We start from the raw sequence: 6,000 nt of genomic DNA, 5'->3' as shown, positions 1-6,000 counted from the left end.
GCTGTTTGGGTTTTTTATGTACCAAAGTGCTGTGGAGAAGGTTTCTCTGGGTTGCACTGTTGGTTTTAAATGAATTGCACTACAAAGCTTCACTAAGGGCCTTCAAGGTCTCTAGTCTCTGGTCACACTGCCAGCTGCCCGTCTCCCTGGGGAAGGCAGCCCCAGGTCTTGCTGCTGGTGGCTTCTCTCATGTTTAGACACAGCTGCCCAGGGGTTTGCTGGAAAGGCGTGAGGAAAAGCCCTCCTATGGCTTTCTTAACTGTGCACAGCAGGAGTAAATCTGCCCTCAGGATTCCTCTCCCTTGCTCATCAAATCACCAGGATGAGTCATATCAAGCTTCTTTGGAGCAAGAGCTGCATGTTGCCATAGCCTGTAGCCTGTTCACTCGTTTGTCCAACAGCAAGGGTCAGAGGTGGGGTTCCCAAGAGCTCTAGTCTTCCACAGACTGGCCATGCTTCCCCTCCACAGTTATGTTCCAGGGAATTTTACAAAAAGACTAAGGAAGAGTAAGACAAGCATTTCTGGACACATTTGTTCAGGGCAGCATGGAGTCTTACCTACCGAAGTCATACTGTATCTGGATACCAACTGTAATGGGTTTTATTCCTTTTTCCTAACTATAATGGTGCCTATGCAGAACAGCTTGCAACATCTCAGCTGCTTGTGGCCAGCAGATGTCTGCCATCAGGCCGGCACCAGGAGAGCTGGCTGCCACCGCAACACCATTGCCAGCATCTCTTGGTGGGCAGAGGGCACAGCTGGAGGACCAGTGGCTGGGCTTGAGGTTGTGCTGGCCAAGCGGCAGTGGAGAAAAGCAGGAAGAAAAGATGGAGAGGCATTATGAAAAGCAGACATGAGTCTGTTCTTGCATCTGCTTCACTTTCTCAAGTATCATGTGTGCTGGGAAAGCGGGGTGGCTGCCATCAGAAGGGCACAAACTCCAGATTTAATTGAGGGTTTGAGTTTGTGTGGATAATGTCAGGGTGGTAACTTCCATTTCACGGCTTCAGTTGAGTTCACAAATGCATGCCCAGAAATGTTTGCATCTGCAGAAGCAGCATCTCAATCCTGGAAAGGCAGCCCAAACTCTGCTTCCTCTTGGTGCACAGGTTTATGGCTGGTTTGTTTTGTTTTTCAAGAGCAGTGATGGTTGCTTCCATTATTTAATGGATTTATTTTTAATGCTTTATAGAACACACATCACCAGGGAACCAGGGCTCTTAATTACAAATGTTTTAGAAGAAAATGACCATCTCGCTGTGGGTGGGTTTACTCATCATCACTACTACTGCCTGGGAGGTGAAGACACAACTGCCTGCTTTCCTGCCTGCAGGCTTCAGGACTGGCTTGGAGAGACTGGAGCTGCAATGTTTAGGTTCCCAGATTACTTTTGAAGACAAACAACATATTTTAGGCAGGTTGAACTGTTATTAAAGGAAGAGAGGAAGGTGTCAGGGTTTTTTTTCCAAACACTCTGTTTATGTTCTACCAGGAGTGCCTGGAGAACAGGCACATTTTCAAATGTTGTTCTTAGTCTTCTGCGCACTCTCCATACTCCTGCTCCTGGAAAGTAAGGCCAGGAAGCTGGCACCTGTAAATCCCATCTGTCTGCGTCATGTATATACACATCTGTCAGGGTCCCAGCATGTCCCCAAATGGCACCATTTGCAAAAGGTCTGCAGGGACACAGCCCCCGGCTCTGGCTGTGGGCAGTGGTAAGGGAGGCTGCCCACAACCTCCCCAGGAGAGACCGCTGCTCTATCCACACCAGGCTTTTGGGACAGGCAGGTGGCATTGCCCCAGTAAACCTGCCCATTTTAAGTGAGCAGGTTAAACCCTGCACTGCTCTCTGTGCCTTTCGTGCTCTGTCAAGCCAGGAGTTGTCAGCCAGGCAAAATGAGATGAAAGACTTCTCCCATCACAGGAGGAGCTGCTTGGTTTCATCCCATCCAAAACCAGATACCTATTTGGCTGGTTTAACAGCACAGATGATTATACCCAGAGCACTCACCCCTGGCCAGAGAGCCCTTTGCTTGCCTTTGATTTTGAGGCACTTGGCAGACGCGGTGCACGGTGCTGGGCAGCAGGAAGAGAGAAGAACTGGTTTTTCAGCATCACCCAGAGGCTTAACACGGCTGTGTCCCAGCAGCATGTCCAATCTTCTCATGAGCTCTGTGCGTCCTCTGCGTGGCAATAGGTGGTGGAGCAAGCAGGTCCCTCCAAGCACTCAGGGGAGAGAGTTTTCTGCAGAGGGCAGGGACAGTAAATCAGTGTGGAAAAGCCAACACAGACTCAGACCCAGGATTAATCTGAGGCTGTTTCGTGCTGTCATTGTACAGGATTGCTGCACCGGTGTCTTGTGCCATGCTCCCCTGCATTTTATGTCTCGTGTGCTGCGGCGTTGCAGAATCCTGAGTCCTTCACACAGCTGTGGGGCGGCCAGTAGTAATGGGTCAGGGCAGGCCATGCAGAAACTACAGCACCATGAAATAGTTTCAGCATGAGAGTTGAAAGTGTATTTTGTGTTCTTTATAACCTGCTTTTCCCTGCATAGCTAGATCACCACTAGTGATTGAAAAAGCCAGGAAATGCTGCAGAAAACAGCATTTACATGCAGTCCTGCTCCTCCTGCTGCTCCCACAGCACTCCACATGCCCACACGGCCTTGGCTGCTTGGGCGCAGGCTGGCATGCTGGCAGTCCTACAGCTACCAGCAACACGATCAGCAATCAGCGCTGCCCCACAGCCCTGCGGAGACACAGGCCGGAGGTCAGCTGCGGCTGGGGGAGGCTGGGGAAAAAAATGCAAGCACAGGAAGACTCTTCCCATTCTCCAGCTGACCACAGCTACCTCCTCGAGACAAGCTGCCCAATATTTCATTCCTTCAAAGCCTGAGGACATCACTGTCTTTGGAGAAGTTGCTGAAGTAAATTGGAGGCACTTTTAAGTGAAAGATAGCTGGATTAAATTCCACTTTTGATATAATCCTCAACCCCATCTTCAAGGGAAGTGCAATGCTGCCTCCAGCCCCAGCTGGTGCCTCCACGCTGAATCACTCTGATCCCAAAGTAAATAAAGCTCTTTGAAAAAGGGCAAATGTTTTCTCAGCTGCTCTTCTTCCCTTCAAAAGAGGGGATGATTGAAATTTTTATGTCTGCAGACATAAATATATGCAGTCAACAAATGCTTCTTACTAAGAAGCTATCTTCACAAGATAACTGGTTTTTGGAAAGTACATTGTGAATCCATGGGACATTCCTGGACCACTCTGCTCTCCTTACAGCTTTTCCTTCTCCTTTCCTTCAGTGTATTACATTTTATGAGCTCCTAAATGGGCTGATTTAAGTCACTGCAAATTAATCTTAGCATTTTGTCAGTTTAGGCTCCTGGTGTCCCCAAGACTTTGTTTCTGCTCAGCCCTGGAACTGTGTTCGCCCTGGGAGGCAGCAAATATAAACGGCCCTTTGACATGAGACATAGCAATGATCCGAAGGGCCAAAGCCCTGAGATGGGTGCCAAGTTGCCTTCTCCCAGCAGCAGCTGCTCAGGGAGCTATTGTGCCTTTACCCATCCCCTGGAGGGCTGTACACTCCTTCTCCAGCTCCACTTCTTAAACTAGAGCTGAAGACTAAATCTAACAGGGCAACCTTTCCACCAAATGATGGCAGGCTAAGGGCAGACTTACAGCATGTGCTAAGCTCAGGACTGAATGCTGTGAAACCCAGCCCAGCCCTCCTCCACTGTGGCAACTTGGTAACTAGAGCTTTCACTCACACAGGTACAGCATTTTCCACCCTAAGAGGGCAAGTTCTTACCGCCCTGAACCCTCGCACAGCGCAGACTCGCAGCCTGGCTGCACGGAGGGATGCAGACCATGTTGCCCATTGAGGTCTCTCAATGGACCACAGCGCTCTTCCCTCTCACCCCAGGGCTGAACCTCCCCCGGCTGCTGGCACAACCTCAGGCTCAAGCCCACTCTTGCCAGATGCTCTTACCACAGCACCTTATCCTGGTGCTTGGTAGCTTGCAGAGAGCCTGGCTGGTTTTGAAGGCTGCCTTGAAAATGTCACCTAGTACAGAACATCCCCCTGCATCTCCAGCCAGCCCTGAGCTGGTCCCCTTGGAGACCAGGCTGTCCTGTCCAGCTTGGACACTGGCCCACTGTCTGCAGCAGCAATATTACCCTGACTTTTACCTCCCCTTACAGAGTCTTTAGCACCAGGCATGTAACTATTTCAAGCAGCTCACTGTACCAGATATTAATATGTTTAACATAGAGACATCTTGCTCAGCTTCCCCATGCATCCTCATTCCATCCAGTCATCAAACCCACAGAAAGCCTCAAGGCTGTGAATGCAACATCAAAATAACACAGGGCATTCTACGATTTTTTTTTTTTTTTTTTTTAATTAAACTGCTTAAATTTAAGCAAAGCTGCTGTGCAGTTTTTCCAGACTTCCCACTGACGTGCTGCAGGGTTTGGGAAGCATGTCTCATAATTTCGATCTAGCTAGTTACAGACTCCAGTAGGTTTATTGCTTGTAATAATACACAGCCTTGGCTCAACTTTGTGAATCCATTGCTCTCCCTCAGAGATGAAATGTTACATTGAACATGTAAGTATTTTTAGCAGTGCTGTTCTCCTCCAATTAAGCTATAAAACCCAAGGGCACAGATATTCAAAGCATCTTTTCCCACCGTCAAGTGATCTGCCATTAGCCACAAATTACAGACTTACAGCAAGTATCAGCCCAGTGAGTACCAACGGGAACCAGCGGTGTGTACCCGCACCCTGATGGCAGCAAGCTTCCAGCGGGCAGGAGAGGCTTTGAACACAACACAACCACAACCACAACACTTTTGGGGTTGTTTGCTCCCTTTCAGATGCCAGTCATGCTTTCTCCTTTTCTACCCTGTATAAATGCATGCTGTCAGGCCTAATACAAGGTAAAATACAGCAGGCAACGGGGCCATCGCTGCGGGTACAATGCTGTTCAGGACAGCACACAACTCTGCCATAGCACCAGATGTTTGGCAAAGGGTTGCCTTCTCTGGGATAGAAAACAACCTGCTGGGTCAGATGGACGTGGGGTCAGACACCTTTCCCCAGGAGCTGTGGCAGCAAACCTACACTTCAAGTCTTGGGACGGAAAGCCTGACAACACAGGCAAGGGATTTTGCCAGCAAAAGCTTGCCAGGCTTAAAAACAGCAGTCTGGACATCTCCTGGCTGAGGAACTGAGAGCCAAGTATGTTCTAGCAGCTTACCAGTGATTTAATTTTTCTTTTGAAGTGCCAAGGAGATCAAAATAAAAGGCTGTTTGGTGTTTTTTTTTTTTAAATGCCCTTCTTAGATTACCAGAAAATCCAGGCTTAGTTCTGGTGGGAAACAGGAACAAACTGTCCCTGTGGCAGCCACTGCCCAGTCCCTGACCCAAGCCTCTACATTAGGAGTAAAAAGGTGACACTGTGACGCTGAGAGGGCTTCAACTTCAACTTTTGGGTAGCTTTACATTACTTGGGCAGTGTCACAGAACATCAGGAGAATGGATCTGTGTTGCAGGGAGCTGCTCTGGGAACTCCAGCTCCTGCCTAATGAAAGTCAGGCTAGATAGTGCAAGGGTACCTTGTGGCAGGACAGAAAGCGTTATTGCAGGGTCTGATCCTGCCAAGTGGCCAAGTCCTTTCAGCTCCCATCAGATTAGTGACAATGAAGGTCCTTGGTACTGCCCATAGTCCTCCAAAGTCCAAAGCAGTTGCCCTTCAGTCGACTGAAAGGGATCTCAAGATCAAGCCCAGTGCAAGTCATATTCCAGCAAGGGATGAGGGTGTTCTGGAAGTAGAAAACACATCTTATCTTGCTTAAACACGGAGCTTAAAAAAAGTATGAGTGAAGGTCATGAGCCAGGGCCAGAACTGGAAGTTTTAAACAACAGGGGATTGATCTCTTCAGTGTTTTTTTTCCTGAGCTTAGCTACACAATTCAGTATTTGACATAAG

The sequence above is a fragment of the Falco naumanni genome, chromosome 13 (genome assembly GCF_017639655.2).
Source record: "Falco naumanni isolate bFalNau1 chromosome 13, bFalNau1.pat, whole genome shotgun sequence".
NCBI classification, from domain to species: domain Eukaryota; kingdom Metazoa; phylum Chordata; class Aves; order Falconiformes; family Falconidae; genus Falco; species Falco naumanni.
This window is presented reverse-complemented; position numbering follows the sequence as displayed.